At 28.8% G+C, this 15,321-nt stretch overlaps 1 protein-coding gene across 2 annotated transcripts in view; it reads left to right on the top strand.

Moving 5' to 3' along the window:
- LOC132945256 (uncharacterized) overlaps positions 1–15,321 on the top strand; it is a 184,785-nt gene that overhangs the window by 21,138 nt on the left and 148,326 nt on the right. For both annotated transcript variants that reach the window (XM_061014948.1, XM_061014949.1), the window contains exon 2: positions 14,725–14,817. The gene's annotated coding sequence lies outside the window, so the exon portion shown is untranslated. The remainder of the gene's footprint in view (positions 1–14,724; positions 14,818–15,321) is intronic.

Genomic DNA, 15,321 nt, shown 5'->3' with positions numbered 1-15,321 from the left:
TGGAAGCAATATCAAAATACGAAAGTTCTTCGCCAAGGACGTAATATCATTTTTTATTTTTTGAAGCTGTCAGTCTCTTCCGGAATAGTTATAAATTATATTGATATTGAAAATATTACCGAAAATAATATTTTCATTCTGCATACATAATCAATTTATTTTCCAAAGTGAAATTTGAATAAGCGTTATGTACAGTTTAAATGTCTTGGTAATTATTATTCAACAGCTACATAAATTACAATAACTTATTTGAACAAAACTATAATACTTTTATTGCTTTCATTATTGTATTGCAACTTTTGAGTTCGACAAGCACAAAGTGTGTTTAGTGTAGTGTTACTCTATAAAAAGAAATGTACAATGCTCATAGCTACAAATTACAATGGTTACTGTTTTATAGATATACGTGTTGCATTGTTAACTCGCCTCGCCGTACACAACGAAATATTATTAAATTGATATTCGTTGTTAATTTAGTCGTTTTTGGTTATGATTTTATTTTTTCGAAATAAAAATATGTATAACCCTAAGTCACGATATTTTTTCTGATAATTTCTGTTATATAAGTAAATATCATATCATCCAACAATGAGAATATTGTTAATGATCAATGCATTGTAATTTTTAGTTGTAATTTATTTATTTGTGTATATTTTTAATTGTTTAGGAAATAAGTAAGTCCTATTAATTTCCCAACTTAAAATTATAGCTTTTAGCAAACTTTTACTAAAATAAATTAACAGTTTTTATAGTTTTATACTTTTATATGATACCTACTTGCCAAAATTAATGGTATTTGACTAAAACTAAACGCATGCAGTAAATATTACATTTTTTCCACATTATAATAAAATATTAATGTATTCGTTTATGTAGGTACTAGGTACCTTTAAAAAAATGAACTTTCTTTTAAAAAAAATATCTTTTTTAGTATATAAAATATTTACAATGTATTGACGTGTTTGACATAATGATTACACGTATAATATAGGAGGTACCTATTGATTAATAAGTAATAACAAATAAAACTCAATATGTGTAGAGCGTTTTAAAAAATATAACAATTGTATATTTGAGATACATATTATGTCAAGTAGTTTTTATATTTAATAACAACAAATGTCCAAAACTTAAGCGGTGTTCATGGGGTATAGTAATTTAAAGAAGTCGAAACATTTTATTTTTAATTGTTCGCACATTGTATACATTCCACTAGAACAATACCATTGGGTGATAAAAGCAGTCATATGAAAAATATATTCTGTGCGTGTTTACATTAATATTTATTTTCACATTGGTACTGACGCACTGTACCTACATATATTTTGTACATTTTAGTATTACAATCGCTCAAGTCAGAATGCGTACACGATCTATACTTAACATATAATATATATTTATAGATACGTGAAACGTTTATAAGAATAAATAAGCGTATGTGCTCCTAAATATATCATACATAATTATATTATGTAAATATATATGATACATATTTTAAAGTTCTGAAAAAAAGTGAATGTGTAAATCGGTCTTACTGCTGCAAAAATATTACAAATAATACTACCTATAGTACCTACCTATCTTTCGATTCTTTATGATTTACATTTGAAAACACATACAACGTAATGTATATATTATTATGCAAATAATACCTTTATTGTATCGATTAGGATTTCCAGTTAACGTGGTAAAATTAAAAATTGTAATGTTGTATAGTGATGATAAAAACAATAAACATAATAATTATATATTCGGTTCTAAATCGGTCAATTTATACGGAAACCTATATCGTTGATGGGCTGGAAGGACACGAAATTGAGACGTTTTATTTTGAGACGTTTTACTTATCATCAACCTCGATGTTTTCGCACGGCTGACTTCGCAAATCCTTAAAAAAAACCCTCCAAAAACGTGAACCCAACGATGGACCTCCTGACCGTTTCACTTAGTGGCTCCGTCAAAATGAATAAACGAGTTCCACTTTTGAAGCAGCTCCTGAGACAAAAATTGTGTGCAATACGAAACACTTATCTAATACGTAGTTTGTAGCATAAAATTAAAAGTGAGCTATGGAAATGACAGTGATTGTATAATAAAAATTAGGTTTTTTTTATTACTGTGTTTTGTTTATATATTTTAATTTAATCATTGTAAGAAAAACAAATTTTGAAATCTATGATTATCTAAATACTTTTAAATTTAAAGTTAAACAATCTTTTAGTTCCCAACCGTATACCCACGACGTAAGATGAATCTGTAGTTTATATAGCCACAGACAGCCGCTGACCGATGTTTGGTCTCTGCGGTTGCATAGTACCTATATTGGTTATGACCTCACGGGTGTGGCCGGGGTATATTATATTGACTAATATAAAGTGTGCATTACAATAAAAAACATATTCGAAATATTTTTACCATTTTGGAGGAGTAGGGGTAGCTAACGAGAAAATAAATGTTTTCCCCATAATATGTTGCCCAAATGTGCAGACCTGCGGTTTTGCGCTCGACATTAGCTGATAACTTACTGATAATAGACCAACCCATAATAGTAATATTGGTGCGCATAATATATAATAATATAAGTCGATGATATATCGCGCGAATAAAATGCTACTTATATTGCATACCACATCCGTCGGGTTGGAATATTCTTTGATTGCCTATATCATAATAATATTATACGACGATGGAAGCGGTCGTCGCTGCAGTGGTCGCTGCGATATAGTGCATATTATTATAATATAGTGCCATGGCTAGTATATGGTATAATAGTTTGTATAAGTATATATCATGTAATGTCGCTCGCGAGACTGCCGGGCCGGCGCGGAATAATAACTAGCGAGCCGGCGAAGGAAAACCGCGCCGACGGACGAAATTAAAACGAATTAAGCCAACGGGCCATAATAATAATATTGTATACAGGGTGATCCCATCGCTACATCGGGGTGGGGGGGGGGGGGGTGTACACGGTAAGGGGGGGATGTATTCGCGGGCGAGTGTTATCATTACAGCACTGTTGTGAAATGATTTTAGGTACAACGACGACGAATCCCATCGCGCACGTGGTTAGGCGCGTATCCTCTCCCCCCCCCCCCCCGCCCGCCACCAACGCCACCGCCTAGCCCACCGACCGACACTGCAAACCGTTTCGCCGCAGGAACCCAAAAGTCTGGGGACGAATTAATTTTACAGACTCCGGCGTATAGCTACGCATACATTTATACCGTACGTATATTTTACCCCGGGTGAAATGTTTTAATTATACTCTAATAATAATAATAACAATTAATTACATTTTACTCGGGACGTTATATTATTATAATAATATGTATAGGTAGGTATATAGTATTTACGCCGCACCGTATTATAATAATCGTATCATTTAAAGACGATACATAATATCTTAATATGTATACTATATTATAGTGTAAGGGGCGTATACTATGGGGGGGGGGGGGCATATGGGCGTCACCCCGAGTATATTTTATTTTTTACCTACACTCACTCACTACCTAAGGTAATAAAACGCTATAGTTTTTAATATTTATTTTTAATTTATTCGGAAATATGTTATTAGCTGTAGTTATTATTTGATATGACATCAATAAAATCAAATCGAATACAATCGATATTGTTGTGTGATATCATAGTATTGTAAGTCGTAAATACTTGTAATACTGCCGCACGGTCTTAATACATTACAGTGAGGTTGTTTGTCTGATACTTAATGGCACCAAAAAAACCAAAAAATATCAATGCTTTCAAAAACTGATAAATTGACGTTTACCTATACCAAGGTGGAAACCCATAGTGACCAATTGGTATCTCGTACTTTTTTCAAAAATCTATTCACCCCCGCCAATTGGCAAATGAGATAAGTGCACTACTTCAAAAATGTGTATAGCTTTGTGTGGAAATGTGCAGATAATAGTATATATGAAATCATAGTGGTTATCTATGCCACAAACTAGATGACGACACTCCAAGCTATCCCTATTAATATCAAATGATCAATATTTCTATAGTCAGACCTTCTGTTTTAATTTAGGAGTCTGAAATCTTCAGCTGTTACAATCATAATAATATTATTGTAACATATGTGACATCTACTAATTTCTTTTTGAGACGACGGGAAAGGTCCTTGGGCATATAGCTCCTAGTTCCTACTGCAGCTAACACATCAACAAACGGATATTGGTGGTTTTAGGACTTTATTTGGAGTAATATTATTAGTGGTAAGGAGCGATGATAACTCGACGGTAGTAAAACCAAGTGATGTAACCTACAAAATATATTATTTTTTTTAGAGTGATTACAATTTCCGTATTATTATGGACATGAACTATTAAGTATTTCTATCGATAACATAAACACACTCGTCGCATATATTATTATCATTACCACGGAATAATTTGATTTAGATATTGAACTATAACATGCACAATATTACCTATTTAATATAATATGTGTAATATAATTACATTTATACTGATTGCATGTTATCCCCACAGGCTACGGAACTTTCAATATTTTTTGGAACTGGGTTATTTCAGAATATTTAAGTGTTAAACAGACGTTAAAATGTTAGAAAAAACACACAGTTTTACATATTGTGTTAAATTAATTTAGGATCCATATTCAGATTTTATATGCGTTATAATATTAGTCTGTGGGAGAGCTGCTACTAAAGTATCGAACTTCGTAACGCGTAGAACTGTTACTATAAAATAATGAAATTTCAACGGTATGGGATGGAGGTGTCAGGTAAATTAAATTATTTTTGTAGATAATAAAGTACGTAACTACCTACATACTGTAAGCCCGAGTGAAACCTAAGGATTTTCAAGATTTACTGAACTTTTAGCTTCAATTAAAAATCAATTGCAATTAACCATCCAGTTGTTAGTCACTCTGTTTTACGGTGATGCCATGTACGTACGTGTCGTTTTCGTTTAAAATTTTCATTTGGCGTTGCAGGGGTAACTCATTTAACATCAGCCACTGCATTATATTCAATTATAATTTAACTAGAATAATTAATATACGCACAGGTTGGTTTTAATTTCCAAGGGACTTTAAAAACTAGCTTACCGAGAAAATGTGAATCTTTTTTATAGGTTGGTATTTCAATTTTCATAGGAATACGAAATCACTCGCTTTCCGTGAAGAAAATTTTATTGTCATTTCGCCGTTCTATTAAGCCACATGACCTGCGTCTTGCTTACATTTTATGTGCAAGGTGTCCTTTTCCTTGGTGGCCTGAAGTAATTCTGAACAAACTAACTCCTTTAATCTATAGCTTTGGTTTCCATTTTCAGAATAAAACTTATAGATAGTATAGAGACTACTAGGCCTGACCATCATTCTACTCCCGTAATTATATTATAAGTCATCGAGAATTAAAGTTAACGCATTAAATTGTATTTGAATAATGTGTTTATTTTCTAATACACACTTAGCATAGTTTTTGTACATAACAATTATTGATTAGTGATTTACCTATGTTATATAATTATAATATTATTCTTGTATTTTATTTTAATTTTAAGTTTTCTTTTTTTTTATAAAATAAATAATCATTAATATTGTCCAGATTTCAGAATAAGTCTCAACATTTAAACATGATATAAACGCTCCTTTGTATTATCACTGACGCTCTTTATAATGACACAAACCATACTATCCATTCCGATCTCCATAATATATATAATATATATTGAAATAATCGATCCTTCTACATGTCCCTACCACTGTGTCTGTGATTGCCACATTATAAACAAATTTGGTCGCTCCTAAGAAAATGTTGTGGATTACACCACTATTGGCCTTTCTACCGTCGAGTTATCGTTGCTACTACTAATCACTCCTAAACCACTAATATCCGGTTATAGGTGTGTTATTAGATTCAGCAAGAACTATATTATGTCTGAGAATCTTTACCGTCGTATCATTAGAAATCGGTTCCAAAGCTTATTTCAGTGAAATTGTACAGATGAAAGTGTCACTAATAAGTGAAAATAAAAATAAATAAATATAAAGGCAAAATGAATTTTGTTTTATAAATCTAAATAAATCTTATCATACTGCTATATTGTAATTTATATTGTTTTTACTGTGTTTAAAATGGTATTTGCAATGAATCTTTGTTTTAATTTCGGAATTATTTTGGTAAAAGGGTTTTAGTAGATTTATAATTTCTTAGAATTTACCACTTTTAAATTGTATCTATACAAAATATATTATCTACTACAGTCTACAGAGAGTTCGGTTCTATAGATCTCAAAGTGTTGTGAACTTTTCTTACCATTAATGTTTGTATGTGATCAAAGTGACCAGGTGCATATGATTCTCATCCAGTTCAAAATAACAGTTCTATTGTGATAAATTAGGTTTTTTCATTGGTTTGCAGTATGTTGTATTTCCTTTAATTTGATGCCTCTGGATGTGTATACCATCTAAAATGCAATTTCCTTTAATATTTTTTTATAGGTCATATTTATTGGAATTCAATTTAGTGTACACACTACACCTATCATGCTGTTTACATATTATACTGATTCCTGGCTGCGAAATTGAGAAATTTGTATTTGCAATGATGCCATATCGATGCATAATAATTATTATGATGATTTATATTTACTTCAATATTTGTTTCTGTAGAATACTCCAGTTAATATTATAAAACCTAACATGACTTACTTACCTATGTTATTTATAAAATAAAATTAATATTAAAATATTGTTTATAACAACATAAGATATTTTGTAAAAAAAAAAAAAGAACAAGGTTATTTCAAATAAAATTGGACGGAGGTACGCAGTTTGAAAAAGTCCTTTATACGTGTACTACAAAAGTTTAAAAACTATTTTACAAACTTCATAATATTGTTGACAAGTTTTTTTTTAGTTTTACTTTAAACTAAATAAGTATGAACCGATTAAATTGATTGTTGTTTGAACTGTTTGAATTAAATTTTTTTTATTATTTACTCCAGGTTTCTGTTGTACAAATTAAATACATTTTAAATTTGTGGTACATTTTCTGAGCCTAAGTTCGTTTTCATTTTTGAGGTATTAGTTTAGAATTGCATTGATGTTTTAGATCATTTTTAAAACGGAGTTTGAATAATACTGTCATTGTATTGTTTTTCTTGTAATTAGTGAGATGAATGTCATCGTTTCAATATTTAGTATTTCTAATGAGTATATCTAACTTTTATTAAGAGCATCTCTGATTTTAGTGTTGTGTTTCTAAAATATTTATTTTGAAGTGATAAAACAATATAATTTTGATAAAATGTTATTATGCTTGATACATTCATATGACCTATTATAGTTTATAAGCAATATTGTTTTACGGATAATAAGTACCGTGAAATATAAAATATAGATTAAAAAAATTCGTAGCGTCTACTATTTTATTAAGAACATGTAGTATTAGGTAGGTACTTTAGAAATATCGTTCATTATTATTTAACTAGAATGTACGAATATAATATGTAATAATAATAACTGATAATATGTAGTGGCATCCTATCTCGTCGATATTAATAAAAACGAAGAGTCCTCTGATAATAACTTACAACGAAAGCAACTTTTTAATTTTGAACGTTTTATTTTACCATTTTATCTAAAGTTGTTTGTATATTTTATTAGAAAGAAAATAAACCGTTTCATATCAATTAAAATGTATCGTTATAAATGTATTGTTTTTAAGTTATTGTCAGTATATATTTACAGTGTTTAATTTCCTGATAGACGATTGTAATTATACAATATTCATATTACTAAATTCAATTGGAAACATATTTAATACATAATATTTTGTCAAAATAATAGCAGTTATCGTTCTTGTGTCTAAAAGTGAGATTCTCAACCGTTGCGTTGTGCCTGGCACTGCGATTTGCGTGAGCGCGTCTCACAATATAATATAATACAATGCGTGTAGTAAATTAGCATTTTTACCATAGAGCAATATTGTTGGCATATTATCTCGTCGTACAAAATATCTTAGACACCACGGAGGTAATTTTTTTTTGTCCAGAGACTATAACGTTATCATATCGGTCGGTGGACGTGTGCCTACTGCCTACGCATTATTTGCGGCCAAGTAAATGGACGTATAGATACAATAATATGTATAAACACTGCACGAAGTCACTACGTTGTGGTTTAGCTGTACATACTTGTTGCCCAAGACTTTAATATATTAAAATATATGACGGACGCAAAATATTCATACTATACGGATATAATAAGACGTCGTATAGGCGATGGATATTATATTTTGTATATTATTATTGTTCCCAAGTCCGGGGACAGGAACGCACACTCACGAAGAGGTGGCAGTCGGTATTCTCGCCACGCGCTGATACATCATGTTTTTTAGTACTTACCTAGTCTAAATATCATAGTGATATTAGTTTCGTCCAATCGCTATTATGTTATTGTTATAAAACATACGCTGAAATATATTGTACACATTTAATATCTTCGATTATTTGTTGACAAAATATGTGAATTATATTCTAATACCAGCACTTGATATACCTACTACACAGTACACACATTGTGTTTCAAGATTTTATGATTGTCTCTCATAACGGTTATATTTTATAATGGTAGGTGTTTAATATGACGTATTGTGTCGATGCGATATGAACATAGCGCTTTTATAATGTGTGAATATTATTGTAAACCTGCTTTCTAATGACTATTACATCTTTTTCCCGCCAATCGCAATTACGTTCATATTAAAACCTTAGTTGTAGATATAACTAGTCGACTAAAATGTAATCTAAACTACTGTGAAACTTTTCACGAATACGTTCTTAGGTTTCCTTTATATTAGCTGTTGAGTGTTCTTTTATACTTTTTCTTCTTTTATATCGATTTTTCCACGAGACAGAGGACGAGTAGAAATCATTGGATGGCCGAGTCAAATAAAATAAAGCACACGATACATACTATACCGACGATGTTGGTCATCACCATCGGTCAATGGTCATACATATTGGAAAATAGTTTTCCGGAATACGTAACTATATGGAATCAAATAAATTACTTGTTCAGACCGACGTCTACCGCCACTATATTATTACTATTATATCGGTGCGTAAGAAAATGTCCCGTTCGATTCTTGACAATTACGTGTTCATAAGACGTATAAAAAGGAAAACAATCAGTGTAATGGATTACTCGAATGTTTTACTCATACTAAAAAAATAAAAGTACGCACAAAAATAAAGAACTTAATAGCCGGAGAAGGGTACAAAAAATAGTCAGTATTAAACGTCCGTCGTGTACTACCGTAGATGGATCGGTTGATTTAGAACGCTCTTATGGTTACTTTCATGTGTACAGCGCTTTGTACAATTATATTGTGTGTCTTCCATTTTCGTTCCTTACCAACCATTGTATTCTGGCGATTCGTTCGTATAGTATAGTTGCACACAATATGTACTAGAACGTGTTTCGCGGGAATTGCGTTGTAGTAGGTACGATGTTTTCTTTAAGCCCATGTCAATACATACAACTATTTCATATCATACATTTTTTCTTATCGAGACTGGAAAGCGATTTTTTTTTTTTTTTTTTATCAAATTCTATTTGAAATGCTTGTGACATGGTTTGTATTTAAACGATCTTACGATTGTGGCAACTGATCGCAATAACCATATAAAATTGTAATACATTTCATATAACAGACAAGCCCAACTCATCTTTGTGGCTTAAATTATTTATACAATTATTTGTTCAAAAGCTTAATGTTTTATATATTTTTTAAAAATACTGTTATCGCAAGGAATAAAAAAATATTGCAGCTTAATTACGTAATCTCTTCTTTACGTATTTCAGTATATAAGACATAAGTATATCTCATTCTTTGGAAATGGAGTTTATAAAATATTTAATACTTTAAATATATTTTTCATACGATAAATTGAACGATTGTAGTTTAATAATCTAAACAATTTATTTTCAAATTGTTCATCTTTATTTATTTTCAAAAACTTGACTCTTCTATTCAATCAGAATTGATTTATAAGACTTTGTTCTACGTAAAATGATATTGGATTTTCTAAATAACTTACATTTTGATATTCATATATTATAGAACCATGGAATAACATTGAAGTAATACCATAATTATGTCGACATTTGAAATGACCTGATAATAGGGCTTGGAGTAAAAATATTTTATTTTAAAATAAACTATGTGGTTTCATTATATTTTTAATGTTGGTAACTTAAGACATGACAAATTATTGTCCATCAATCAATGATATTATATTTTTATAACAATGTTCGAACTATAAACAATGAAATTAAGACAAAATGTATTAAAAGCGTTGCATTTTCCAGGCAAACGATAATGCTATACGAATAATGGTAATATATTTATACATAAAGTACAAGAGACTTTAATGATTTTTTCCATAACCTTTCTTTTGTTTTTAATATTATAGGTAATTATTGAAATAATTGAAAACATTATTATTTCAAATTAACTATAATTTAAAAATAACATTGGTAAATATTAAATTGTATTTGTTGACTATATACCTAAGTTTTTAATCACATTTTCGATGAACCCTAGGAGTACATTTATTTTTATTTATCTAGGTATATATAGTTTTATCATTTGCCGGGGATGAAGATAATCGAAAATAAAAAGAGCATTATCGTACAATTGTTGTAGAAATGTCCGGTTGACAATAATTATCGGAACAAGGGTTCGTCGAACGTCGACGACGCAGCAATGGCAAATTAAGGATAAAGTCGACTACAAGAAGGGAAAACGAGGAAGAAACCCGATAAGATGTTTTACAAGCTTAATCCATTGTCGAGGTTGCGTGCGACTAAACGAAGAGAGAAAAAGTTGTGTACTGTTTATGAGTCACGCTGAAGGTTTTAATGTCGGTCAGCATTTATCATCACTTGCCTATTACTAAAGGGTCAATACCTATTATTTGTACATTAGTGGCGTAGGTACCTACTTACGATTTTTCAAAGGGTCTGGGGCATGGGATATGACGAGATTGTATTTTATAGTATTTAAGATATCAAATTTAGTTTATTGTAACTGTAATCATCAAAATATGTGTACCAACATTATAATTTATAATTTAAACTACTAAAAGTATATCAAAAATCCATTCTCTTTAATAAACCTACCAACAAAACGTATGTATACTACTGTTTTAATGTAAGTAGTAGGATATTTATAATGTATATGAATATATAGGTGATTTATAAAGACTCGTGGAAAATTTAAATTTTTTAATCATTATCTTATTTAACTATGTAGATATAATTTTTATAGTACCTTTGACTATTTAGTATCTATTCTAAAAATGTTTTTAATAACTATACATAAATTATACTTATTATTTTAAAAGTTGTGCATTCCTTATAGAATACTATAAGATAAAAAATGATGCTTGTAATAAATTCATCCGATATACAAATAAATAATTATGAACTTGTTGATGATTTGGATTACTAAGTTTAAGTTATATGTGAGTATTATATTGACGTTTAGTAGGTACCTACGTCAATAATAATCCAATAGAACAATGATTGATAAACTATTTAAGTCCCTAAGTTAATGGCTTTTCGTAGGCGTTATCTTAAATCAGTTATTTGATAGCTGTTATAATACTTTGTGGTGTTTATTTTGTGAAATATTAAATTTTCAGATCTTGTGTTATAAATATGGATTGCTGGCTGCGTTCAGTTATTTTGTGAATGCAATATATAATGTTTTTTTGTGGCATAATTTTTTTACGGATAATAATTTCGTTTCTGAGTTTAATTGTTTATTAGGAAAAAGCCGAAGTTTACGATACATAATTTTTAGTGAGGTTGTATTCTCTGCTACCTGTATAATATAGGTTTGTAGAGCTCCACCCCATGCCACTATACCATATTTGCATATTTGAATGAAGATTGAGATAATGAAAAGTAGGTACTTATGCATTTTTAACAAGTGTACATTTAAATATAATTTACAAAATTTTAAATCTCATGCCGATAGATTTGAATACATTGTAAATGTCGGCCGAATGTAACGCCTAAGACGTATTTTGTATTTTTAACTCTGTTTATCAATATTCATCACTGGACATTTGTATTGTAAAATAGATTTACATATTGGCTCGTGGGCTTTAAAAGCAGAAAATTAATATTTGGAGATGTTTATATTGAATTTAGCTTAAAAGACTGTTATATTATTGTTTAATGTTAAGTTATTGTTTGAAAACCATTTTACTATTTTTTTTCCGCTATTTGTATTACTGAATCAATCTACACTGAAGCCTGAAAAATATAAAATTTTTTTCCAATAGTAATTAAAAGCATAGTTTTAATTTATATCATATATTCATATCCCACCGTACAATATCAGCATAATATAATATGTATATCAGTATACCATGTTGGGTAAACACACGATAGTAGCTTCCGTGGCTGAACATTATTTTTGTTTAAAATTGTACGTGTATGGTCGACATACATATACCTACTTTAGTATATTATTATGGTATCATCATTATTTCTTTTGTAATGTAATGTTACATAATATTATACTGTGCTTAGTGGATTAAATGTTGAACTGCCGTTTTACGTGTTAAAATATCATCGTTTAATCATTGGACGATAAGCTTTCATTTATTAAAAAATATAAAATGAAACGATTATGATTAAAGGCTACAACAGTTAACAATAATATTATTTATTGCTTGGTTATTACCAAATACAAAACAAACGACCCATTCCTTACTGAAAATTAAAATACAGAATTAAAAATATTAATGTTTTGCTTTTAATGTTAATAAAAATTATGTGAAAAAAAAAATAAAAAAAATATTGATTTACATCAGGGAGTGAAAAACACGGATATCGATCCGAAGGTATATGAAATTATTAGGAATTGGAATCTCATCGGAACTATTATTTAAATTATTTAAATACACTATCCTTTATTCATACATTAAGGCTAATTTGTTTTCTTTATTTAATTATTGAGAAGTCAAAAGTTAGTGTGAGTATTGAGTTATGTATTAAAAAGTACTCTCTCGAACAAAACCTTTAATATTATATAATAATTTCTACATTTACATATTCTTACATTTGTTTTATTGACTGCACTGTATGCTATTTTACGTAGGAGAAAAAAATATTTGAAGTAGATAAAGATGAATTTTTGCATTTAATAAAAACGTTTCGAATGGACTACACTATTAAATAAAAGAATATAAAATGACTAAATGTAATACTTTTAAGTTTAAATCATGACATATACGCAATAATGATCAAACTATATAGAATGATGAATTTAGTAAGTCTAGAAGTTTATGATGAGCAAAAAATTTGAAAGGCTTTATTTTATCTTTTCTAAAATATTATAACATAGACTATAGAGCATATTATAAGTCATACATTAAAGTAGTGATTTAAAGTCTTACGTTTAAAACAATATTATTCTTATTTTTTCAAAAGAAGCTCATCGGACTATTAATCCACTGTGCGAGAGAGTATTGAGAAGCAGATTACAGAATCTGTACACGAAACTTGATGGGCATTGTGCACTGAAGAGAAATTAATTAGAATTAAGTTATTATAATGTATATAGGTGGTAAGATTTTCCAGCAATGTAAAAGTCTGTTAATATGATAAGTTTGAACTGAAAGTCAAATTGATACGAACGAGTGATAATTTTAACCACCACATACAATGTATAAAAGGCAACATTTGATTGTAAAGTCTATTTTTCGTATTGATTTATGAGTTTTTATTTAGTTTTAAATTGTTCATAATAATAATAATGTTTTAGAATATTTTTTAGTATTTTTACTCACCACACAACTCTATAAACATTATATGGATATTATCGTTATCAAAATTATAAAACGAGTTATTTTAAGACGGGTAAATATATTTTAGCAACATATAAACATGAGCTATAAGCTATTGAATTCTATTATTTTAAGTATTTTCAAACTTGTAAAATGTATTATTTTGCATTTTTAATTATATTCGAATTCCGAACACATATTTATAAAAAAAATCTGATTTATATTTAATATATTATTAATTTGTTATAGAGTTATAATAACGAAATATACATAATATACAACTATATGCTACTTTAGTATAATATTTCATGTAGTCTTTATCATTTTTTGCGGGAAGTAGGTACCTAATGTTATTTTTTTATGAACTCAAAGAAAGATCGAAATGGAATTTTCGATTGACTGTACATTTTTACGAGAATATTGGAGCAATGGAATACGAGAATATTTTTTAAAAGTGTTCTTAGAAACAAAATGTAATAAAAAAAACATGTTACTGTGTAACCAATTGCATCTCACTTCGCGTAGGATCTGAAATTTATTACCACTGCACTTTGTATAGCCATATAGGTACAATCTTATTAGATATTTACATGTTTTCATGAAGGTGATTTTTTTATTTTTGGTTAAACTATGTAAAAAAAAATATAGTTTGTTTAGTGTAGAATTTGACCTTTAAAATATATTTCCAAGACTAAACGAGACTATATTATAGTTAAATCTAAAATTAATAATAGATTAAATGGCAATCTCAATTTTAGGACACAATTTCTATAACACCTAGTCAAAAATACTTATTTATCAATGTAATATAAATATAACTTTGTACCATATTAATAACTAAATGTTTTATTTTTTTTTTTTGTAGGTAGATTGACACGTGGTATTGATCGACATCTCCGTTAATTGCTAAAAATGAATAGCATTGACCTCATCTGATCTCATTATATTGCAGCTGAACGTAAGCCTTTTTGAATTTTTTATTACGTTTTTACTTTTTATTAAAACTCATATTAAGCATGATTGTTTTATCTGAAATTATACAGTGGATTTGGGTTTGTATTAAAGTTACAGATTTTCAAGTAAGTAATTAAAATACAGTTTAAACACCGTATCGTCAAGCTATTATAAATTAGATAAGGCAAATATGTGTTATCATAACGTAAAAGTTATCACATAAATTTGGTTTATGATGGATAGCTTTTAAATTCCACATATTATAAAAAAATGTAAATCTAGACGAATAATACTATTATCTTTAAAACTTTTGATATTATGAAGTTTTATAGATAAATTTCTTCATATATTGCTCTTAACTAAATATTAGTTTATATATGTTTAAATTTCGTTGTTATAATATAATAGGAAAATCGATTTATTTATTTTATTTTTTTTAATGAGTTACTTTTTAATTCTGATTACAAAAGTGTAGCGGAATTTATTCAAAACAAATAAAATGTCTTAT

This window comes from Metopolophium dirhodum, chromosome 5 (genome assembly GCF_019925205.1).
Source record: "Metopolophium dirhodum isolate CAU chromosome 5, ASM1992520v1, whole genome shotgun sequence".
In the NCBI taxonomy this organism is placed as follows: domain Eukaryota; kingdom Metazoa; phylum Arthropoda; class Insecta; order Hemiptera; family Aphididae; genus Metopolophium; species Metopolophium dirhodum.
Note: the sequence above shows the minus strand (reverse complement) of the source record. Positions and strands in the feature narration are given on the sequence as shown.